Genomic DNA, 26,377 nt, shown 5'->3' on the forward strand with positions numbered 1-26,377 from the left:
ATCCGGTAACTTCACACTTCCCAGTGGATTTTCTCGAACTAAGAAATTTGCTGAATTTCTGTAAATTTCAAAATGGCTTCACATCGAGCCTATGGTGCCTAGAAGAGTCTTTACATCCTGCTGACATGAGAATAGCATAATCTCCGCTTCAGAAGCTTGCGTATACTTAACCATTTAATAGACTCGCGTTTTTTCCACCGTGACTAATTTTGTAAGGTAAGCACATCATCTGTTACAGTACACTCCTGGGGCTTGGAAATGTGGCCACAATGGTCTGGCGGAACGAACTATCACAGGTGCAATGCGTTGTTTCAGGCATTTACTTTTAAGAGGCACAAACAGATTTACTTTGCCCCAGGCAACATCAAGAGAAAGACGTTATAATCCAGAATCCGCATTAAACATCACGTTCTTTCATTACCAACTGGGCAGAGCCGGTTTACGTTGGGAAATGACATAGCGGAAGTCATGGTAAGCAGAAATATAGTCGCCAGTAAACTTACTAACATTAGAAAATTTTATTTTATTTGATGAGCCGATAGCCATTTAAAGGAACAGGGCTCTTACTTTACTTGTACTTGATTCAACTAGAGACGATGAAAAATTTGGTGCTGGACTGTGATTCGAATTCGTATCTCCTCTTTCGAGGATCTGAATCTCTCGGAACAGTATAGTTCAATCATTTCGTTCCTTTTCTCAAGACTGCAATCTTCTCTAGGTCTCCTTCAAAGGTAAGTATGTGGGTCCGAATCCTGATCCAGTACAAAAAAATTCATAATTTCGTTTCAAGCCCTATCACGTGCACACCGGCCTGTTAGTGAAAATTAACGTACATTTTTAATGTCTGTTCATGTGTTGCCAACAATCGCAATACGTGTCGTTATTTCTGGTCAAACATGCACACATCTTACTATTAGTGAGTAAGCAACTGATACTTAAGCTATATTCGAGGATGCATGGTAGGTGTGCGGCTCGTTTGTCGCTTAGGCACAAAAGTTTGTTCCCTATTTTAGATTCAAACACCTAGCAGCTGGTAAGAAAAACCGATACGAAACATTTGTTTTTACTTAGTTAACAATCCGATTACGTGTTGGGTTCTGATCTCTGTCAAGGAACTTCACATCATGCATTTCATCTTTAAATGCATGCACACTTTGTTACTTCAGAATGGAGGTATATCAGACATCTTTTGTGGTTAATTAACAGGGACGAAAGGGACTTGACAGAAGTACCGGTTTGTTACAAAAATTGTCGTTTTCTATTTTCAAGTTTAGATTTGGTTACTGGTATTGGCAAATTTTGGGTTTCTAGGAATACATAACTTTATTTATGAAATGCCACATTTGCATACATCTTGACTATGACACAGCATACCAATTAAACACAGACCCAATCGAAATCTAAGTGAGTAGTATTTTACCAATTCGTGACGATAGAGGCACGCTTGTGTACAGATACTCAGTTTTATTAAAACAGACTTTCGTCGTAAGTTTATCGTGGGTGGCTTTATTTCATTTTTTATAATACAGTTCACAAGGTTTCCTTTAATGTTGTTAAAACAATAGTAAACATGAGAGAGAAATTAATCATCGACGATATATGCGAATTCTCTCATGTTATCTATAACAGTCTGAAAATGCACATGCAGTTTATTGATTACATGCATGTAGAAAACTTGTTCTGAGTTAAAGCTCTCAAACAAGGTTTGAAGAAGAATAAAATGCCACTACCAGACGACAGCTAATGTAGAAAATACTCTTCCGACGTATTTTGGTACGATGCGCTCTACCCATACATAATACAAAAGTTTCGAGATGCATCTACTGTCTGTCTGTCTGTTAAACCTGAAATGAACAAAATGTCGCAGAAGTTAGCCCTTTTTCCACATACGACTATTTTGGGTTGAGAAGTGAAGGGAATTATGTTACAAGTTCCATTAGATTGATAACTTTAGCAGACAGCAGAATTGCATTTTAAAAAATATAGCAGTGAATGTACTCGAACAAGCGACATCTTATCTACCGTGCGTGATACTTACCATTACGCTACTAGCCGACACGTAGCTGTAACAGCTCCAGACGTCCACAACAATTCCTCCAGAACTGCTGGATTCCACAGCGCTGTGGGTATGGCCAGGTCGATACCTATGAGAGACAAACAGTCATACCTTTTCTTTTGCACTGCACGACGTTTTCAACAAACAGCGCAATAGAGTAGCTCAAGTGGAAAGGAACACTTCCTATTTAAATTTCTGCATCCTACAATGTTGGCAGTTCTGTGTTGGTAGCAGTTACGTGGTTTTATTTTGGTGATTACAAAATAAAGTTGAATGTATGCACTGGGTAGCCGAGGCAGCTAGTTCATGGTGATTCGGTCAACCAAGTAAATGAATTAACTGAACATGCTGCAAATTGATACAGGAAGCCTGTGTGTCAGAATTCTCAGCCAGTGTGGCACAACGGCGTTATGATAGAAAAATGAGCCACTCACAAGAGGATTTGGTGGTCTGTTGGGCTGATGAGAGGTTCATATATCTATGGTCTGGGTTCGATTCCAACTTCGGTTAGTGATTTTAGATAGGGAGAGACAGATTCCATTCTCTTCTGGCTACACCAAGTGAAGAAGATATAATGGCATTGTGGTCTGAAATTCACGTTAAAAATGATATTCCTTCTCTACCAAGTAGACGTTAGGTTGAGCCACAATAAAGTCTGGAGTGGCGACATGTAGAAACTCTATCACCAGTAACCTTTCTCATACTAGTTATTTATTTCTAGTGACGACACAAACGCTATGTATGGTCACAGGACACTTATTCCATCTTTTATTTGAGCTTCTGTATGTCGATAAACTTGGTTCTGAACTGGGAATGCAACTCAGACCGCACTTAACGCGGAATTTGTTCCCTTCGTGACAATACAACTCGGCTACAATTTGTTGTTTGTTCAAAACTGCAGATTCCTCAACATCTCCACATATTGCGCGTGAATGGGTTCGAATCCTAGCCCGGCACTAAAGATTTCATTATGTATTATCAGGATCTAGCATGAGAACACCTATCTGCTGGTGGATAATAATTTCGATTTTTAATGTATTTTCATTCGTTGTCAACACTAACGATATTTGACTCCCAGTGAGACACAGAACTACACTCCTGGAAATTGAAATAAGAACACCGTGAATTCATTGTCCCAGGAAGGGGAAACTTTATTGACACATTCCTGGGGTCAGATACATCACATGATCACACTGACAGAACCACAGGCACATAGACACAGGCAACAGAGCATGCACAATGCCGGCACTAGTACAGTGTATATCCACCTTTCGTGTGTCCGCTGTGCCGTGCGTGTGATCATTGCTTGTACAGCCCTCTCGCAGTGTCTGGAGCAAGTATGGTGGGTCTGACACACCGGTGTCAATGTGATCTTTTTTCCATTTCCAGGAGTGTATTTGCGAGGTCACTGTAAGTAGAAGATGTTATTCCGAGCTGCTAGTGGAGAAAAATTAGGTAGCTGACGTCTCTTTGCGTATAGTCAACAACGATATGTGTGGGGCTCTATTCCCAGTCAGCACTGAACTCTTCGTCATATTATTTCTAATTCAAACATGCTCACATGTCGCTGCTGGTGCAACAAACCCATATTTAACGTTCGTTTTCTCTAGAATATAACAGCGATAGGGGCGTGGTTGGAGTCCTGGGAAGGAAAAATTAATGTTTCGTCTCGTCATTTCAGTTAAAACATCTAGCTACTGCCGAGAAAATGCGATATGTCACAGTTGATTGTGCTTCGATATCTATCCGATTAGGTCCTGGGTTCGAATCCCTGTCCAACACAAAGCTTTACCTCACGGCATTTCAAATAAGTTACTTGTTAAGAAGCAATATTTAACATCTCTCGTAGTTCGTTAACAGGGACAATAGGTGCTGGGTAGGAATTCGGGCCCGTTAAAAATGTTTGCGTTATGTAATTGAAAGTTGGTATTTGCTAACTGATACTGTCTAAAATCGAGGTATATCACTCTCTGTATGCCTAATCAGGAATGACTGTTAGTTTCCGTCAGTCACGAAATCTATGCTTAGTCTGCATGGCCTGGGTTTGAATCCATATGCAGAACGAGACGGTTCGTCGTGTCATTTGAAGTTCATACCTATTCTCAACTAGCTGCTCGTGAATAACTTAAATTTTTAATGTCATTTTGTGTTAAATAATAAGTACTTTGAAGAGGAAATCATGAATACGACGAACTTACTATGTGCCTTGCCTATCTGACGTAATAATGAGAGTGGTAATATTTCAGGTATGTCATTTATTGTAATAAATGTGAGCTTACAAGCCTTAAGGACAGCCTTACCTGTGATAAGGTGTTCCCTGATATCTGTAGTATCGTAGTATTACTTTACATCTTGAGTTATTGCGACACAGAGCAGTGTTTTCTAATGGTGACTTGTTGGATCCATTTTCAATAGTGGAACGACTGTACCAAGGAGCCATTAGAGGACCTGCTAGACAAATGCGTTATGTCGGTCGTATGCGAATCAGGCGAAATGCAATTCAGGTCGTTCGGATACTTTTGAGCATGACTGTACCTGCAACTGCCTTTAGATGAAAAAGAAGATTTTTGTGATCATCACACACAAGCGAATATTTCAGTTTTAGCGGTTACCGTGTAGTATCACTTTCATCCCAACTATTTTGCAAAGATACTTTGAAAACTGATATGACAAGTACCTTCTTGTTCTAACTATTTAGTGATAGAGTTGTCTCTGATCGTATACCTGCTGTACACTTACAAATTTAGAACCATTGTTTCAAGTATTGTCTAAAGCGGGAATGACGTGCAACGGTTCCAAGTGTTCCCTCTTTGTCACTAAAGCTGAGTACCTTGGTCATGTGATTAATGCACATAGGATCCATCCATCATACTCACAGTCACACTTAGTGGCCATTCGTGACTTGCCTGCGCCAACCAGTGTAGCAGAATTGCAGGCTATAATGGGGAAGCTGACCTATTACATCCGTTTTATCCAGAATGCCACTCATATCACGGCGGCTCTAAATCGGTTGTGCTGCAAGGGCATTCCGTTCGTATGTTCGGCCGTCAGAGCTGTCCTCTTGGCCTCTGGCGACGCTATTTCGTGGCAGAGGCGCAGCACTGGCGTCTCGGAACTACGGGAGGCACGGCTTCTTCCTGACGTCTCATTGGTGCATCGTGATACTTCTTTTATTGTGCAGGATTTCTGCGGTGGTCGATACTCCTTGCGCCGCTCTCGATAATCGACTGCACCGCGCTCCCACAATGCATATACACTCCTGGAAATTGAAATAAGAACACCGTGAATTTATTGTCCCAGGAAGGGGAAACTTTATTGACACATTCCTGGGGTCAGATACATCACATGATCACACTGACAGAACCACAGGCACATAGACACAGGCAACAGAGCATGCACAATGTCGGCACTAGTACAGTGTATATCCACCTTTCGCAGCAATGCAGGCTGCTATTCTCCCATGGAGACGATCGTAGAGATGCTGGATGTAGTCCTGTGGAACGGCTTGCCATGCCATTTCCACCTGGCGCCTCAGTTGGACCAGCGTTCGTGCTGGACGTGCAGACCGCGTGAGACGACGCTTCATCCAGTCCCAAACATGCTCAATGGGGGACAGATCCGGAGATCTTGCTGGCCAGGGTAGTTGACTTACACCTTCTAGAGCACGTTGGGTGGCACGGGATACATGCGGACGTTCATTGTCCTGTTGGAACAGCAAATTCCCTTGCCGGTCTAGGAATGGTAGAACGATGGGTTCGTGACGGTTTGGATGTACCGTGCACTATTCAGTGTCCCCTCGACGATCACCAGTGGTGTACCCCCAGTGTAGGAGATCGCTCCCCACACCATGATGCCGGGTGTTGGCCCTGTGTGCCTCGGTCGTATGCAGTCCTGATTGTGGCGCTCACCTGCACGGCGCCAAACACGCATACGACCATCATTGGCACCAAGGCAGAAGCGACTCTCATCGCTGAAGACGACACGTCTCCATTCGTCCCTCCATTCACGCCTGTCGCGACACCACTGGAGGCGGGCTGCACGATGTTGGGGCGTGAGCGGAAGACGGCCTAACGGTGTGCGGGACCGTAGCCCAGCTTCATGGAGACGGTTGCGAATGGTCCTCGTCGATACCCCAGGAGCAACAGTGTCCCTAATTTGCTGGGAAGTGGCGGTGCGGTCCCCTACGGCACTGCGTAGGATCCTACGGTCTTGGCGTGCATCCGTGCGTCGCTGCGGTCCGGTCCCAGGTCGACGGGCAAGTGCACCTTCCGCCGACCACTGGCGACAACATCGATGTACTGTGGAGACCTCACGCCCCACGTGTTGAGCAATTCGGCGGTATGTCCACCCGGCCTCCCGCATGCCCACTATACGCCCTCGCTCAAAGTCGGTCAACTGCACATACGGTTCACGTCCACGCTGTCGCGGCATGCTACCAGTATTAAAGACTGCGATGGAGCTCCGTATGCCACGGCAAACTGGCTGACACTGACGGCGGCGGTGCACAAATGCTGCGCAGCTAGCGCCATTCGACGGCCAACACCGCGGTTCCTGGTGTGTCCGCTGTGCCGTGCGTGTGATCATTGCTTGTACAGCCCTCTCGCAGTGTCCGGAGCAAGTATGGTGGGTCTGACACACCGGTGTCAATGTGTTCTTTTTTCCATTTCCAGGAGTGTAGTTTGTGTGCATGGCAGCGAGCAGTAGAGTTTGCATTACCACATCTGTGGTGTCTTGTCTTAAAAGTTTCTGTGAATAACTTTGCAGTTTTTCGTGAAATTACGAATCTCGTGAGTACCAGGTATTGTGATTTAAATTTTTGGTAAGTAAACCTACCTATTCTGTAGCTTATTTAAAACTAATTGTTTTCAGCATGAAATATTTCCACCCTGAAAATCCCTGTTGGGGTAATATCGGATAAAAAGGACTAGGGCAAAACCAGGGTGTACCCGATTTTACCCTTCCCTGTATTTTTTTTTTTGCGCCAAATTCACTGCTTTGTTTATTATAGTCCTAGGCCTCCCATCGATTAACGTAGCTTTATTGCCGACTTGGATAAGATGATGGTTACACGACGTAAATTGAAAGGAGACAGTACAACCTCTTTTATTCAGTTACTGAAAACGAAGCATCGCTGTATTCACTTTTTCCATTTGCATTCACAATATACAACTTCCACACGTGGAGGAAAATCGTTTTGCAAAAGAATCTGCAAGACGCGAATTCGCCCAATAGTTTTCGCCAGCCACGTGCGTTACAGCTGGGAACCAAAACTCGACAGGCGCAAATGCACCACTTTTCTTTACATTGATGTTAATACTGGGGTGCTGCCAGTTATGCTCGGAAGATTCAAATTCTTTTTCCCCAAGGAATGAGCTATTGGCTGCTCATACGGTCCACACCAAATGTTTTTCTCATTGTGTTACTTAACTTTATAACTTTCAAATTAGAATTCTGTTGTTTTAACAATTCCTAACGTTATTATTTTTGTAATTTCTGACTCAAAATACCGCGTGCGTACAAGCGATAGATTGCTCTGGCGATCAGCGATGTGTTAGATGGGTCTAAAGATTATCTGATAGCCTCAAAAACGTACAATGTCTCCCAATCAACTATGAGGGTAAAGAGAAGAAAGCCTACCAAAATGCCTTATCTATAGAGCATGCGTAAAGAAATCTCCATCAGAAGATCTGAACCGACTTGGCTCGTAGAAAGGGCTTCAACAGAACAATAGTTTGATCTGCTTCAAACTGATTACGAAATGCACAAAATTTCTCCAAATGACATTTATAATATTGATGAAACAAGAATTACTACTGGTTCCAACAAATCCTGCATAGTTCTGGTGTTACATGGGGAGAAACAAGTCAGCTTATTTTCATGAGGAGAAAGAGCCACATTGGTCACTATTGAAATCTGTATGAAGGCTGGAGGTAAGTTTTCGCCACCGGTGTTCGGTTTTCCTCGCAAAAGGTGGAATCCTTTGATGATGGATGCCATTTTTTTTTCCACGAGTCAGACGAAATATCAAATAACATGCAAAAATTATTTGAAAAAAGCAAAAATATCTTAGTTCATTTAGCATACAACATTCCATTAATACTACAGCTACTTGAGTGATTATTATAGATACGCGAATCACTGTTTTTTTGAAACAGCTGAATTGAATCAGTTATTCATTTGCATTATTGCTTAAAAGAAATACGAAACAAATAAATGATTAAGAATACCAGTTGTTCGCATATTATTATTTATTTGTGTACACCATTTTACATTGAGAAAAAAAATCGCAACGAGGACTCAAACACTGTCTTTGCCTGTCAACACCAGTTTTTCCCCGTTTTTGTCCGTACGGTCGGTCGTGGCTTTAACAAGTGATCGCCTCGAAGCATGCTTGTAGCAGCGAATCCCCGGAATCTGAGACGTTCACGTTACACCATTTCAAGTGAGTCTAAGAATCTACGAATATTGTGCAACAAATGTAAATTCTTCTAAATCACGTTCTTCTGAATTTGTATGGATTCACGTAAGTATTTTCATATTCATATTGTGATCTCTAATAGAAATTCCATAACTGAATAGGTTTTAATACATACCTTTTCTATTCTCTTCCTTTTCCATGTCCACTCATAATCTTTTTTTGTGTTCCCACAACCTCCTATGCCATCTCGTTTAACTTATTTTGCTAATTTTTGGTTTCTGCTCACTTACCGATTTTCCACGATATTTCCTTATTGGTTAAGGGCTTTCCTTTTGCAGTTCCATGTTTTCTCGACGGTTGAGACTCAACCTTTCTTTTATATGTTGAAAACTTGGGTGATCGTGACAAAACTCCTCGAGTATTCCCTAGTGGTTCCCAGAAGAGGAAATTGCGAACAGAACGACAAAAGAAAACTGAAGATACTTTAGCTAGAACACCCAAATTGAACAATTATTTTATCACGTCAAGTAAACAAGAAGTTTCGCATGATCCAAAAATACAGTAGGATACTCGACAGTAAATGGATATTTGGTGGATAGTACACAAGATAATCCACGCCGCAGAATCGTCGAAAACTTGTAATCAGAATCAAGAGTTAGCAAAATTTTGTGGTTTCGAAAAATGACATTAGTCTTTGGCTTGACAGTATTGCAGGAGAAATGATTAAATATTGGGTGAAAAAAGGCTCCACAGACATCAAAACTGCGATGGGGTATCTTTGCAGAAATCAGTTTTACAAGATCAATCGCGAGATAACTCAAACTTTGTTCTGAAATGTTCAAAGAATGTGTTCACACCCCGGAATCAAAATCAAGAAACCGTCAACTGGTTTTGGTTTTGGTTATCTCCAACTACGGGGAGAATATGTTGCTGCGCACGTAAGTTAACGTCCACAAGAACACGAAACTGAGTGAAGAAGGCTTTTGTAAATGGAAGCATGCATCTGATCGTCTATACAGGCAAGAGATTTCAAAGACTCACTTGGAATCGGTAAATACTTTAGTGCAATAGGGACCCGGCGTTGTGGTCGAGCGGTTCTAGGCGCTTCAGTCTGGAACCGCGCTGCTGCTAGGTCGCAGGTTCGAATCCTGCCTCAGGCATGGATGTGTGTGATATCCTTAAGTTAGTTAGGTTTAAGTAATTCTAAGTCTATGGGACTGATGACCTCAGATGTTAAGTCCCGCCGGCCGGATTGGCCGAGCGGTTCTAGGCGCTACAGTCTGGAACTGCGCGGCCGCTTTGGTTGCAGGTTCGAATCCTGCCTCGGGCATGGATGTGTGTGATGTCCTTAGGTTAGTTAGGTTTAAGTAGTTCTAAGTTCCAGGGGACTGATGACCTTAGAAGTTAAGTCCCATAGTGCTCAGAGCCATTTGAACCATTTTTTGTTAAGTCCCATAGTGCTTAGAGCCATTTGAACCATTTGAAGTGCAATAGGGAGAAGTCGGGGGAGGCACAACAATCCCAATATTGGCAGAAAATCCTCAGAATTATCGTTAGTACTATTAAATTCATTGCTGAACGTGGATTAGCTTTCTGAGGTGACAATGAAATTATTGGTTCACCGAAAAACGGAAATTTCCTCGGTATTTTAGAGTTGTTAGCAGAGTATGAACTCTTTCTCGCAACCAATTTGAAAGAGCATGCAAATAAAGGGACTGATCATGTCACTTACCTTTCGTCTGTGATTTGTGAAGACCTGGTAAGTTCCATGAGTGATGAAGTCCTCAGTTAAATAATATCGATGATTATTATTCGGTGTCAGAGGACCCCACATACGACGAATCTCATATCGATCAGCGGACTATAGTTATTCGATGTATTGAAGGATCGATGCGAGAGGAAAGATTACTTACCTTTTTACCAAACCGCGGACTTACTGGAGAAGCCACAGAAAACGCATTACAAAAAATTTTTAGGCAACCGTCAAATTGACATAATTGATTGCCGTGACCAACCCTACAATAATATTGTACATGTGAGTGGCAAATACAGAGAGAGATGTTAGCTTTGGCTTTAGAAAAACCGTATATCGATTTTTGTGCTATGTAGTGATTATTCTCTTAATGTACACTGAAGAGCCAAAGAAACTGGTACACCTGCCCTGTTGTGTCGTACTTGTAAAGGCACATGTTCTAGAAGCACAGGTAGAGTATCCCGTATGAAATCATGATAACGTGCTCCATTGAGCGTAGGTGGAAGAACATGGGGCCCAATCAAGACATCACCAACAATGCCTGCCCAAACGTTCACAGAACATCTGTGTTGATGACGTGATTGCACAATTGCGTGCGGATTCTCGTCAGCCCACATATGTTGATTGTGAAAATTTACAATTTGATCGCGTTGGAATGAAGCCTCATCCGTAAAGAGAACATTTGCACTGAAATGAGGATTGACACATTGTTGGATGAACCATTCGCAGAAGTGTATCCGTGGAGGCCAATCAGCTGCTGATAGTGCGTGCACACGCTGTACATGGTACGGAAACAACTGGTTCTCCCGTAGCCCTCTCCATACAGTGAGGTGGTCAACGTTACCTTGTACAGCAGCAACTTCTCTGACGCTGCCATTAGGGTTATCGTCAACTGCACGAAGAATTGCCTCGTCCATTGCAGGTGACCTCGTCGTTCTAGGTCTTCCCCAGTCGCGAGTCATAGGCTGGAATGTTCCGTGCTCCCTAAGACGCCGATCAATTGCTTCGAACGTCTTCCTGTCGGTACACCTTCGTTCTGGAAATCTGTCTCGATACAAACGTACCGCGCCACGGATATTGCCCCGTGCTAATCCATACATCAAATGGGCATCTGCCAACCACCGCATTTGTAAATATTGCACTGACTGCAAAACCACGTTCGTGATGAAAACTAATCTATTGATGCTACGTACTGATATGCTTGATGCTAGTACTGTAGAGCAATGAGTCGCATGTCAACACAAGCATCGTAGTCAACATTACCTTCCTTCAATTGGGCCAACTGGCGGTGAATCGATGAAGTACAGCACATACTGACGAAACTGAAATGAACTCTAACATGGAAATTAAGCGTTTCCGGACACATGTCTACATAACATCTTTTCTTTATTTGTGTGTGAGGAATGTTTCCTGAAAGTTCGGCCGTACCTTTTTGTAACACCCTGTATTTGTAACATTAATAGTTTGCGCGTAGCAAGTGAAAGAGTATGAAAATCTTGCTCCTGGTTTTTGACGACCAGATTTAAGATTGCGGGTTGCATAAAACGACGTCGATAGGGGCAGCTGACTCACCCTAAACATTCAAAAAGATTTCGGGCTTGCAGCCGGTCGTCGTTAGCTTCCATCCACGAAATTTCGACTGGACAACTGCAAGCCATCCTCAGGTGAGCCATCGAAGACTGACGAAGACGCCTTTTTATTACTATTTTTTTTCCTTTATTGTAATTTTATACCTGTACATACAACAGGTAGGCTGGCAGCAGCATTCTACGCCGCTTTTCAGCCTTAGAGGAGACAATGATAAATACAGAAAGAATACTCATAAATGACATAATGGTGGGTAAAAAAAGTAGACATAGAATACAAAACATGGAGCCGTTCACACTCGACGATAATCCACACTACACACTGTTGACACGACGCACAAACACTGATGATTGCGATGGCACATGAGAACGATGGAGCGTGACGTTGAACACTGAACACAAAACACGACGGCACACACGAGAAACGGATGGCGATGATCTCCGGCGCCCGAATGTCCACGTAATGTTTGCGAGTCTGCGGACCTGCCAAGAGTGGAAGAAGGGTGAGGGGGAGGGAGAGGGGAGAGCAAAGATGCCAATGGCAGAGGAGATGGGAGGAGGAGTAGAGGGATGGGGGTAGGGGAAGCCCGGGGGAGGACTGGGGAGAAAGGGAGGAGGGAGGGAAGGGGAGAGGAGGGAGAGAGGGTGCCCAAAGGAACAAACACAGGAAGAGGGAGGGAGGATCAAAGTTGGTAGGAGGGGAAGATGGAGGGGAGGAGGGCATCATCAGGGAGGGGGAGCTAGCGGAAGCCACCTTAGGAGAGGGTAAGGAGGGTGGAGAGATGGAGAGCAGGTGGCACATGGAGATATAGGTGCAGCAGCGGGCGGGGGTGGGAGAGGATGGGTGAGACAAGCGGGTGAGGAGGATCGAGTTTACTGGAGGTGTAGAGGATCTGTATCTGTTCGAGGAAGAGGAGAAGGTGGGGGAAAGGAATTAGGTGGTACAGGATCCATGTGGGGGAGGGGAGACGGATGTGATAGGCAAGGCGAAGAGCATGGTGTTCTAGGATCTGAAGGGATTTGTAAAAGGTAGGGGGAGCGGAGATCCAGGCAGGGTGGGCGTAGCAAAGGATAGGGTGAATGAGGGATTTATAGGTATGGAGGATGGTGGAGGGGTCCAGACCCCAAGTATGGCCGGAAAGGAGCTTGAGGAGACGGAGTCAGGAGCGTGCCTTGGCTTGGATCGTCCGGAGGTAGGGGGTCCAGGAGAGGCGACGGTCGAGGGTGACACCAAGGTACTTAAGGGTGGGGGTGAGGGCCATAGATGGTGATGTAGAAATCGAGGAGACGGAAGGAAGGGGTGGTTTTGCCTACAATGATCGCCTGGGATTTGGAAGGATTGACCTTAAGCAACCACTGGTTGCACCAAGTGGTGAACCGGTCAATATGGGATTGGAGAAGGTGTTGGGAGCGCTGCAGGGTGGGGGCAAGGGCAAGGAAGGCGGTGTCATCAGCATATTGGAGAAGTTGGATGGGGGCTGAAGGCAGCGGCATTTCTGCCATATACAAGAGGTACAGAGGAGGGGAGAGGACGGAACCCTGGGGCACACGGGTGGAGGGGAAAAAGATGTAGGAATCCGTGTTGTGGATGGTGACATAGGAAGGACGTTAGGAGAGAAAGGAGCCGATCAGACGGACGTAGTTGGTAGGAAGGGCGAAGGTTTGGAGCTTGAAGAGGAGACCGGAATGCCACATGCGGTCATAGGCTCGTTCAAGGTCAAGGGAGAGGAAGATAGCAAAACGACGGGAATTAAGCTGTTCGGAGAGGAGATGAGTGAGGTGCAGGAGAAGGTCATCGAAAGAGGACGGCCGAAAGCCACATGGAGTGACGGGAAGGAGGTGGTGCTGGCGGAGATGTTGGTAGATGCGTCGGGTGAGGATGGATTCCAGGACCTTGCTGAAGACCGAGGTAAGGCTGATGGGATGTTAGGAGGAGACAGGGGACGGCGGTTTACCAGGTTTGAGGAACATCTGGATATGGGAGGTTTTCCACAGGTCAGGGTAGTAGCCGGTGGACAGGACTACATTGTAGAGCCTGGCCAGGGTGGAGAGGAAAGAGGCAGGAGCTCCGTGGAGGTGGCGATAGGTGACACGATCGTGACCAGGAGTGGTGTCGCGTTTCATGCGGAGCGTAGCGATGAGATCCTGTGTAGTGATAGGGGCATTGAGGTCTGCGTGTGCAATGTTGTCCAGGTACTGGAAACCAGGTGCGAGGGGAGGGACAGAGGTGTCAGTTCGATGCGGACATCTGGGAAGAGGGAGTAATCGAACTGGGGATCATCAGGGATGGTAAAGCCATCGGAGAGGTAGGAGGCAAAGTGATTGGCCTTACTAATGGCGTCAGGGAAGGGTTGGTTGTCATGAAGGAGAGGATAGTGGGGGGGGGGGGGAGTTGATCCGGTAAGGCGGCGGAAGGCTGACCAGTACTTGGACGAGTTGATAGGGGCGGTAGCGTTTAAGCGGGTGCATGTCTGTCGCCAGTCCCAGCGTTTCTTAGCCGCAAGCAAGTTACGGATGTGTCTCTGGAGTTGCCGGTGGCGTCGTATTGTGTCCGGGTTACTTGTGCGGAGGAAGACACAGTAGAGACGGTGGGATTCATGGAGGAGGCCTGTGGGGGTAAGGTAGGATGGTGGGGATGGATGGCGACAGAAGGGTCATGGGCCGCCACGGCCTCAGACAAGGTCTGCTGGAGAAAGGAGGCGGCATGGGTAATATCGTCAGGGTGGGGGTAGGTGAAGGGGGGTGTCCCGGTAGGCATTCCAGTCGGCACGGAAATAATCGTGGACATACTTCGGGGGAGGGTCATGACGGTGGTTGGGGCGGGGCGATGACCGTCTGGTGAGGAGGACAGGGAGATGGTCACTACCAATTGGGTCCAGGACATCCCCGTTATGCGGCCAACGAGGTTAGGGGAGAAGAGGACGACATATGGAGTGGAATTGAATTTGGGGCGGGTGTGCTGGGGAATGGGGACGAGGTCGCCTTGGAGGGAGGAGAGGAACCGATGCCACCACTGCAACTGGGTGGCGGAACGACTATGGATGTTGAGGTCGGCGGCGATCACGTAGGAGGAGAAGGTACGGTCAATGTGGGAGAGGAAGTCAAAAGGAATAGGGGTGTTAGGGCGGACATAGATGGTGGTGCAGGTGATGGTAAGGCCAGGGAAGAAGAGACTAAGGATCAGGTGTTCAGTGGGGTCGGGAAGGAGAGGTTGGAGCGGAACTGGGATCTGGCGGTGGTGACCAATGGCAACTCCACCATGCGCTATCGGAAAGGGATTGTCGGAGCGGTGAAGGAGGTAGGGTGAAGTGTCGGAGGGTGTGGTGGGGCTAAAGAAAGGTTTCATTGAGGAGGAAGGCATCCACGTGGTGGGTGGCAAGGGTGTGCATGAAAAGGTTCTTGTTGGCGGGAAGGGAACAGATGTTGTTGAACAGGATACGGTGCTGTCGCACCATGACAGGGATTTAGACAATGGTGTCGAGACAGGAGAAGGTGAAATGGGCCTGGTTGTGGGAGTAAGTGGCATACATTTTTAGGTGAAAGACGGAACAGGTGGCGAGGGATATCTGTTGGAGAGTGTGAGGGCGCTGGAAAGGGTGGACATTTTGCAGAACAATGGTGAGGAACCTGATGATGTCCTCGGCGGTGGGGGGGGGGGGGACGAAGGGAATTGCCAGGAGGGTTGGGGGCATCCAGAGGGCGGACAGTGACGGTGAGTTCAGGAGTGGTCAGAGGGGGTTGGGCTTTACATTTTTGGGAGTAGGTGGGATGTGGGAGATTGCAGGTATTACAGGAGGAAGGAAAGTGAAGATTAGGGCACTGCCGTAGGAAGTGCGCTTGCTTACAGAGCGGGCAGGTGGGGGCCTCGCAGCACTCAGCTGTTGTGTGTGCATTGTAGCACAGACTCCTCTGTCAGCGGAGGGATTGAGGAGGGGAATGGGAGGGGTCGACCTTGTATCTCTGGTGGAAGAGGAAGGCACCCTCCTTCAGGAGGCGGTCAATGGAGGGGGCGTCCTCTGAGAAACCCACATAAGTTTGGTGGGGCCGGCAGAGTTAAAAATGTGGCAGAGTTCCCACACCTCCAGCGAGGGATGCGCTTTGAGATCCGCCAAAACCTCCTCCTCGGTCATCGCCGGACTAAGCCGAGTGATCACGGCGGTGAGGGTCGGCGGGTGATGTGAGGGTTGGGGTTGGCGGGTAGGAGACAGGGAAGGAGCAGGGGTGAGGGAGGCGTTGGGGCCAAACTGGGTGATGGGGATGCGGGAGAGGATGTCAGTATGGAGAGTGGGGCTGGGGGAGGAGATGAGAACTGAGTCCCGTCTGGGAGTGAGGAGGGAGACGGGGGCTCCAGGGAAGTGTTGGCGGAGGAGGAGGGAGAGGTTCCGGGCCTCGAGGAGGGAAGGATCGGGATGGGAGAGGAGGTATTTGTAGTAAGAGGGGGGTAGGAGGAGGAGGAGGCGGAGGGAGCAGGGCCAGGCGGGGAGACATCCATAGCATCCTGGGGGGGAAGGAGGATGGGGCGGGGCCTATTTGGGAGTGGAGGAGGTGGTGGTGCCACTAGGGCGTTTAAGAGCGGCGGAAAGGTGAGTGGTGACATGAGGGAAGGGAGCTACAGGGAGGTGGCGGGAAGTGGCAGGTCCCGGCGTGGTCGCAGTAGTCGGCGCCGGAGATGGCAATGGTGAAGGTGACGGCGATGGTGATGACGGTGACGGTGATGGCAAAGGCAATGGGGAGAGCTGGGCATGGGCAGTGGCCCGTCAGGCCACCACCCTAGCTGGAGCTGCAGTGACAGGCTGGGGGAGTGGGGGGAAACGATCAGAGGTAGAGGAGCGGGAGGAAGAAGCTGGGGAGGGGGCGACAAAGAGCGAGGGCGAAGGGAGAGTTAGAAGAGGAGGGATGGAAAGAGGGGGGGGCGACTGGGCACACCATGTAATGGTGGTGGTGGCGGCGGAGGGCGAAGTATAAACTATGGCAGTGGTGGTAGTAGTGGCAGATGTGGTAGGGGCTGACATGACGACAGGTAGGAATTAAGACAGTACAGGATGAAAACGAGAGAGGAAAAACTGGGGACGGACGAGGACAGACGAAGATGAGGACCAAAGTCCCACGCTGCTGGTGCTGGCGCCTGCTGGCAGGACCGCCGCAGCTGCTGCTGCTGCGGACGGGGCCGGGGCCGCCGCTGCTGCTGCTGCTGGCTGGACCGCTGCTGCTGGCTGGCTGGCGGGCTGGCTTGACCACTGCCGCTGGCTGGCTGGACCGCTGCTACCGCAGCTGTTGCTGCTGCTCAGCTGGGCCGCCGCTGGCTGGCTGGGCCGCTGCTGGCTGGCTGGCACCTGCAACCCTAACACTTCGATTAGGGCGGTACTCATTGTGAGGTACCGCCGGAGATGGACGAAGACTCCCTCTGTTCCGTAATATATAGCGTGCAGCGATTATTCCGCGCATGCGCCAAAATCATATGGAGAGATGAAACACACCGCCCGCCAGAGCAGCACCCTCGTGAGAAGACGAAGACGTCAGAGTACTCCGATGGCCGCGGCAATTGACAACGCCGAAGACAGCTGAGTTCTGCAGTTCCACCAGCGAGGGCACTGCTGGCGGGCGGTGTGGTTCGTCTCTCCGTATGATTTTGGCGCATGCTCGCTGCACGCTGTATATTACGGAACGGAGGGCGTCTTCGTCAGTCTTCGTTGGCTCACCTGAGGATGACTGGCAGTTGTCCAGTCGAAATGTCGTGGATGGAAGCTAACGACGACCGGCTGCAAGCCCGAAATCTTTTTGAATATTTAGTTCGACGGGAAAAATTTTAAATTTCATATCACCCTAAACAGTTTGCCTTTTCTTGCAACATATGTATTCTGAATTTTAACAATGAATCTCTCCATGATGTACGATACCTGTCTGGAAGCTTCTGCCACTTGAGTTGACCGTGCGTCTCCATGACACTTTCGAGCTTACTAAACTCTGTTAATTGTACCTGGCAAAGGTCTGATACGTGACGAACAATGCTCAATAAGTGGTAGAATTGTGGTTTTGTAAGCTGCCTCCTTGGTGGGTGAGTTACATCTCTTTTAGACTCTGTCATCTGCCTTTCCAAACATTGGTTTCTACATCAACATCTGTACTCTGGGCAGTATGAAGTCTGTGGCAGAGGGAACTCTTCTACATAAACTACACATAGTCCAGTCACATTAATGTGACCATCGCCTATGTTTGACGCTAATGTGCAATATCCATTCACAAGCGGCAAGTGGCAGCACTAGCAGTGGATGGTATATAATGAATGTTGGGGACGCAGTAAACAGTGCAGTCATTGTTGTAATGGGGAGAAACTGTGACTTATCTGACATCTGAAACGGCATGGTCGCTGGCTTTCGGACCAAGGTGCAAGCATTCCCAAAACGGCTGAGTTTGTAAGTTTTTCATGCGTTGCTGTGGTTGAGTATATCGTGCATGACAAAATGGCACTATCCAAAACCGGCGCCGAGGCAGCTGTGATGCACCGCTGGCCATAGATGACAGAGTAAACAAAAGCTGCAGAGATATGAATGGGCGAATAGACATGTAACTGTTGAGCAACTGACCACCTCCAGTGAAAGTTGCTGTGTGTGTGTCTCCACAGCAGGAACTTCGATCATGTACCCATGGCGATTGCTGTTCAGTGGCGACGAAGGCTGGAATTGGCGGGACATTAGAGGAGCTGACGTCCATTGCGAGGCGACAGGCGGCCTTTATAGACAAATGACGTTCTATGCTCCATCATACATATGGCCTTGGACGTGTATGGCGTGAAATGTCTGAAAGCAAAGGGTCCAGGCCAGAGAAGGGAGCGTTATGGTCTGGGAAATCTTTCGTGGCATTCGTAGGTGATCTCGTCGTTCTGGAAGACACAATGGGTCAACACAAGTCTGCATCCATCTTTGGGGACCCTGTCCACACCTGTATGCAGTTTGTTTTTCCTCAGCTGATTACAGGAAAATGAGTCGTGTCATACAGCTCGCAGTGTGCATGCTGGTTCGAAGAGCACCAGAACGAGTGTACCGTACTCCCCGTATGTAAACTCAATCGAGAAAACGTGGAAGTACTTCGATTGGGCTGTTCACGCCACAGATCCTCAGTCGAGAAACCCAGCGCAGCTGCCTATGACACTGAAGTCGGCATGCCTCCACATGCCCGCTGGTGCTTTCCAGAACCTCACTGCACGTCTCGCAACGGTCTACGCTGCAAAAGGTGGTTATTCAGGCTTTTACAGAGGGTCACATCAAGATCTCTCTCCGTTTCATTCACGGATGGAGTGTAGGAATGATTGCGTGCATGTCTCTGTGTGAGCAGTTAATTGTTTTCTTGTACCTGAACGAAATCTACGGCATCGGTACGTAGTGTCCTTAGGGAATTCATAGTTTCTCTCATTAAAGCCGATTCTAGAAGTTTTCCTTGCAGGTTCTGGGGAAATATATAGCATCTTTCTTCCAGCCGTTTAAGGTTTATCAACATTTCTGCTACGGTCTCTCACTAGACAAAAGGCCGTGACAATTCATCCACCCTTAGGTGTGTATCGATGTCTCTTGCTAATCCCACCTGATATTGGTCTCACACAATTGAAAAGTCGCCACTCGGTTGACATTAAGTATGTCGATTATTTTATCAGTGTAACAAACAGTTTCGCTTCAGTGGTCGCAACTCCAGCTGCCACAGCAAACGCCTCACATGGGGTTGGTTGTTGGCCTGCTACAGGAAATAAATACCCGATCCGACGGTGGCTTCGGCATTTCTTACCTTGTTGAAGCGTTTGCGCCGATCCTCAAATACAGATTACCTCGCTTTCCGGACTGTACTTTGAATTGGAAGTCAGATTGTGTGAGTTTTCTGTATGAGGATTTTCTACTTTTTTCCATTGACCATGATTACAGCTTTCAGTGGTAGTTTTCACTCGCTACTACGTTTCCAGCTATCAACTTAGCACCAACCTTGGCTCCCACGTGCTGCCTTATTCACGGCAGTGAAGTTCCCAGCTTGTGTATGACTAAGGCATAAAAAAGCACTACAAGCTTGAACATAAAGTCTGATTTCTCGTAGCTCAGAAACTGAACGGCGTTTGCCATAGTTACAAAGAAATTAACCGACCATTTGGTGGTAGTCACGTCAAGCTAGGAACTATGCGGCAGCCAGACACAAGTAATAGAAACAGTAATCACAAAGATCCTTAACAAGAACTATAATCTTAACATATTGATACTCTTATAATTACATTCTTCGTTGAGACATTCAAGTCTGATTGAAGCAGAAGACACGAAATAAAATTTGTGCTCTAGCCAGGACTCGAATCCACATCTTCTTGCATGAAAGGCACAGATGCTAACAATTACACCACCACAGTAAACTAAGAAATGCTGCTGCACAAACTACCCAAATTGAATGCCGTCCGCGACACAAACTTCATATCTTCTGCCTATTTTCCTTTACATTGTCACTGTTACTCATTGCTCAATTAAAATGCTGATCTCGTCAGTCCGTGAATTCTAACGAACTATTTCAGTTTAATTGTCTTGTCCTGTCGTATTCCGAGAATATTACTATAATTGTTATCAACTTTTGCTGAAATTCTCTCAGCAGTATCAGTGTTTAGCTTTGGAATGGCACTGTCGAAGGAACTTATACCTGGACAGTTACCTATAGAACAACCATCTTCAATAAGTTAATTTTAATTTTAATAATTAACAGCCTCAGTTGCACCGTTTGCCTAGAATTTACCTAGGTTTCAGTCGGGATAACCCAACCTTCTTCAGTACAGCACTCGTGGCTGCCGCATCGCGGTCGCGAAGTGGGGCCGAGGCAGTTCCAGATAAGTTTTATAGTCTGACAATAATTTATGGATCTGTAGTTTTAGCTTGACGATGTCCACTATGGAAAGACGGTAGTTACGGTTATTCTGAAGAATGTTGGGTTATCCGGACTGAAACCTAGGTAAATTGTAGGCAAGCGGTGCAACTGAGGCTGTTAATTATTAAAATTAAAAATAATATTTACACAGTTGCTGACAGGGCCGCGAAATGTTGAAGATATTTATCTTCAATAAGCATTTCCTACCTATGCCTTGCTCATTTGCAGGGAAAACAAACACATCAGTGGATTTGTGATCTTGGAATCAACAGTTTATTTTTGTTAATAAACGTTAACTTTTCCTGCAACTCAAAACAGCTTACTCACTGCCTGGCGAGTGCAGGACTACGAGCTCAGAGTGTAGGTGAGGCGCCGGCGAGCACGCGGACGTCCGCGTGGTGACCTGCCTGCGTCTAGCCGCGGTGAGTCAGCAGAGCCCGCTGTGAATCAGCCCGACGGACGCTTTTTGCTATCGGCACGTCTAGGCGCTCAGACCCGGTCCCGCAGCGGGCCGTTAGCTCGCTGAAGTGATCGATTGGTATTTCGTAGGGAAGTCCGTACCAACGTGCATGAGGTGAGTGATGGGCCTAGCCTTCAGGCAGAAGAACTTGACGGATTTAATGGCACTCGAAACATCATCTACATACGGCGTTACTGTCAAACACTTTCACAATTAAGACACACCACTCCCGAAATGACGACGTATATACTCCAGATCTGAACTAGTCTTGATCCACGACAGGGAATACCCACACACTGCCACCAGATTCCTCGAAACTTAGAATGAGGAAATTTTCGGAGCTCCTTCCTCCACCTGCCCATCCCGCCAATTTTGATAGCTATAATTTGATGCCCAGTGACTATCACCCAGTGGAATGCTTGGAAAGCAATAGTACACTGGTCAGCCAGAACATTATGACCACCTACCTAATAGCCGGTATGTCCACTTTTGGCAAGGATAATAGCGGCGACGCGTCGTGCCAAGGAAGCAATGGGGCTTGGTAAGTCGCTGGAGGGAGCTGGCGTCGCATCTGCACACAAAAGTCACCTAATTTCCGTAAATTCTGGGGAGAGGGGCGGTGAGGTCTGACGCCACGTTCAATCACGTCCGAGATGTGCTCCATCAGGTTCACATCTGGTCAGTTGGGGGCCCAGCACATCAATTGTAACTCATCGCAGTGTTCCTCGAACCACCCCATGACACTCCTGGCCTTGTGACACGCGAATTATCTTGCTGAAAAATACCTCTGTCATCGGGAAACATGATCGTCATGAAGGGGTATGCGTGGCATCCAACAAGTGTACGATACTCAATGGGCCTTGTACGAGCCCCACTGGACCCATTTACGCCCGCGTGAATTTTTCCCAGAGCATAATGGAGCCGCCGCCAGCTTGTCTCCGTCCTGCAGTACACGTGTCAAGGAGCTGTTCCCGTGGAAGACGACGGATTCGCGTCCTCCCATCTGCCTGAAGAAGAAGGTATCGGGATTCATCAGACCATGCAACCCTCGGCTATTGCGCCAACGTCCAGTGCCGATGATCATATGTCCATTTCAGTCGTAGTTGCCAATGTCGTGGTGTTAACATTGGCACATGAAAGGGTCGTCGGCTGTGAAGGCACATCGTTAGCAGTGTTCGATGCATTGTGTATTCAGACACATTTCTACCCTGCCCAGCGTTGTTAGTTCCGCCACGGTTCGCCGCCTGTTTTGTTTTACAAGTCTGCCCACCATACGACGTCCAACATCTGTAATGAGAAGTGGCCGCCCAACCCCACGATGCCTGGATGTGGTTTCATACTGGTTTCGACCCTTGTTGAAGAGACTCGCAGCGGCACCAATAGAACTCCCGACAAATTTTGCAATTTCAGAAATGCCACCAGGTCATTACAATCTGCCCTTGGTCACGCTCAGGTCGATCGCGCGCCTTTCCTATTCTCCGCACGAACAACACGCTTAACTGGACAACTTGCACCATGCGTATGTCTAACTAGCAGTTATTCCTCGCCAGGAGACGGTGCTATAGCCTGTACCGGCCTATATCGATAGTAAGTCGGTGGTCATAGTGTTCTCGATGATCAGTGTGTCTCTGTAAAAAATTATGCAAAAAACAACGAAGGAATATTTTGATTTGGGGTGTCGTTCTGTACTGGCTGATGTGCTCCAGCTTCTACACGGTAGCATACACGAATCAATTTACAAATGAACAAAGCTGTTGTATTACGCCGAAATCAAGAAGTTGCTAAATGAAAACAAAAATTGAAAATTTCTGGTAAGGTCTTATGGGACCAAACTGCTGAGGTCATCGGTCCCTAAACTTACGCACTACTTAATCTAACTTAAACTAACACTAAGGACAACACACACACCCATGCCCGAGGGAGGACACGAACTCACGACGAAGGGAGCCGCGAGGACCGTGACAAGACGCCCAGACCGCGCGTCTACCCAGCGCGGCAATGAAAATGAGGATATGAAGTCTAGCGCATACATGTCAACAGCGCTTACAACCGTGAAAAGTTGTATTGTCCACTAGCAAGCACATGAAATGAAGTTTTGGTTATTTTCTAAAAAGTTATTTGGTGTTATGAGATTTGCGGCGCTTAGGTGACGATGAACATACGTGGATGGGGAATGGAGCCAATTCCAGCATAGTACGCACAGGTGGAAGATGAGTAGGCAGCCTGGAATGTCTTGTGTTTGTTATCTGAAGGGTACAAAGGAACAGGTCAATTAGCGTCCTTCAGCCATTAAAGAAATCATCGGTTTGAAGACATTCCGTATCTTTAACAATATAACGGGCCATCCTCCTCAACAGTAGTTGTCGATACCAGCACTATTTTTCGAATTCTGGACAGGTCAGTACTACCTCAATTGCTTTTCTGAAAGCTTTCATATAACTTTACACACAGTATGTTAGATTTCAATAAAATTTATGAAAAGGAATTACTTTATAAAATAAAAAGGTTTCGACGTTGTAATCAATAAGTACCAGTTCTGAATGGGCAGTTACACTTTTTTTAAACATTTGAAATTACGAATTATTTGCGCACTTACAACTTCTATAATTAATTACGCAATCCTGTACTGTTTACTATTTTTGTTTCTGAATTCATTTATGAAATAATAATCGAAATTAGTAATGTAACGAAAACTAGTAGGAATTTATTTGTTAAGAAAAACTGTAAACCCTTTGGAATATGGTTATTTCTGCAGAGTGTGAAAGTCGTAAGCTTGCCTCTAATGTGATGGGACGTATTTTTGTATAATAGGTGTGAACAATTTAATTTCGGCTTTGTTAATGGGCAAAATCAAACTACTGTAAGCTATACTAAAATATGAGAAAATCAGTGGAAAATACATTTACTTAAAAAAATTCTGTAATAACAAACTTCCAATTTACTTAGTTCAGACCAACTGTGAGGACCTGGCGTTAGTTTTTCAGCTTCAAGAATCAGACCCCTTGACATGAAGAACTGGAGCCATCTCAACATGACAAGCTAAGTAAACTTGAAAGTTTTTTGTAATCTTCGCTCCTCTCAAATCTTCATAAGAGAGTTTGGAGTTTGTTTACTAATTACTTGGACTGGGCAGTGCTAAATGTGGGCGATAGATGGAAGGAGGAAGGGAGGGGGGGGGAGATTACAACAGTTGGATGCCGCTCTTCGTGTACTCCTCCAGAGTGACATTCACTATTAACCAAATATCCTTGCTGTTAACAATTAAAGATGTGCACATTGATTCAGTGGCTACAACGAAGTGTGGTCAGCTTACACATCAAACTTCAACAAGGAGCCTGGCACAATATCCTCAACAGCTATTTACTGCATTTAAATGATGCCATTAACGCGTTTTAGAGCCCTTTAGCACGCGGGGATATGAGTAAAGGTCGCATACTCTGTGCGTGTAATGTGTGTACAGAATACTGCCCAGCTTTGTGATTGGATTGAACAGCTGCTTACAAGTAGAACACATCACGTTATTCTTAACAGAGAGAAATCATCAGACATATACTTAGGGAGTACCAAGAAAATGTCATAGGACCATTATTGTTCAAAACATATATATAGGTGGCATAGTAGGTAACAGTGGAAGTTCCATGACTGCCAGTCAAATGGTGGTTTTCCCATAACAAAATTTCGGAAGTCTTTTTTGTCAGCTACTCTACTTATTTCTTGAGGTGCTGAATCTTAATTTCAGGTCTGCTGCATTGTACAGGGTTGGCAGTTGTAGGGCACTGGGGCTCCTGTGCAGTTTTGATACCAAATTAATACGCAAATTAATTAAAATGATCAGTTAATTACCCCCACCCTACCACTACCCCCACCCCACACCCAGATGACATCGCATGTTTTCCCCAGCCGGCACGTGGGTCCGTGCCCCCTCCTCCTCCCCACCCCTCCCCCCACCAACCCTTTTGGGGGAATCCCGAATTTTGAAGGGAATTTCGGCCAGCTGCAGTTGGAGCAGTCTCCTGCCAACCCGGTGGCAGTCTTCAGTATAATGGATCCCAGTTGGGGAGATGTGAATGGGTTGGTGTGGGGGGGGGGGGGGTAAATAATTGATCAATTTAATTATTTTGCATAACAATTTGATATCAAAATTGCGCCAGTAGCCCCAGCACCCTACTAATGTCGACTTTACAACGAAAAATGTTTTTTGCAGAAGTGTAAAAAGAATCATTGTTTTTCAGTGTGCTCTAGTACTGAAGCAGCTGGCCAGGAATCAAAACTTGAATAGTGAATTTTATGGGAAACTTTACCCTCCTTAATTTTGATGAGAATGGTCATCTTCGAAAAATGTATAGGTTTCGAAATATAACCAGAAATTGAATAAAGTGAGAAAATTTTTAGACTTTTTACGTTTTTCGTTCTAAAGCCGATCTCGTACGAGGCAGAAAACGTGAAACTCGGATTCGGAACCCCAAGTAACATGTAGAACAGTTGAGGAAAAAACTTCCGCAATTTCGTTACGAAAAAGGCTGTTTTGAATACCAGTTGATTGGTCTATGAGGTTTTTCGTGGATAATCCTGTTGTTTATTGAGAAGTCGCAACGCTAGAAAATTGTAACAAAATGCAGGAAAACCAGTAGAGGATTGACACTAGGTGCAAGGACTGGCTGAGCATAAACAGATGTAACCAACTGCGAATGAATAGTTGGAAAGACCCGCTATTGCATAGGCCTAATTACATTGTTGCCAATCAGTTACTGGAAGCAGTCACATCCGTGTCATTAGAAGCAGTCGCGTCCATTAAATATCTGTGTTCATATACACGAACGGATCTAAAGTGGGACGACCACGTAAAACTAATTACAAGGAGTGTATATACCAGACTGAGATTCATTGGAAGAATTCTCAGGACATGTAGTCTACTCCCGAAGAAGGTATCTCACAAAACCTTCCTTCGACCGACGCTTGAGTAACGTTTGTCGGTCTGCGATTCTTACGAGATTGGACTGATAGAGGAAACAGAGAAGCGAAGAAGACGAGCGTGTTGCGTCACAAAGAAGTGACAGCAGCAAATAAAGTATCCTGCACCACAGACAATAAGGTGGTTTGCCTAGAATGGATGTAGATGTAAATTGTTCTAGCACTCCGTTTCTCTTTGTTCTACAAGTATCGAACAGGACTTATAGATTCACAATACAGATCTTGATCACTCGACTGCTGTGCGTTCGAGTTT

The 26,377-nt window shown here is 46.4% G+C and overlaps 1 protein-coding gene across 1 annotated transcript in view; it reads left to right on the top strand.

Annotated features, from left to right (window-relative positions):
• The first annotated feature begins 6,781 nt into the window (after nt 1-6,781).
• Nucleotides 6,782-26,377, top strand: part of LOC126189843 (cilia- and flagella-associated protein 251-like) — a 794,634-nt gene continuing 775,038 nt past the window's right edge. Inside the window, exon 1 of the mRNA XM_049930974.1 lies at nt 6,782-6,875. The gene's annotated coding sequence lies outside the window, so the exon portion shown is untranslated. The remainder of the gene's footprint in view (nt 6,876-26,377) is intronic.

This window comes from Schistocerca cancellata, chromosome 1 (assembly GCF_023864275.1).
Source record: "Schistocerca cancellata isolate TAMUIC-IGC-003103 chromosome 1, iqSchCanc2.1, whole genome shotgun sequence".
In the NCBI taxonomy this organism is placed as follows: Eukaryota; Metazoa; Arthropoda; class Insecta; order Orthoptera; family Acrididae; genus Schistocerca; species Schistocerca cancellata.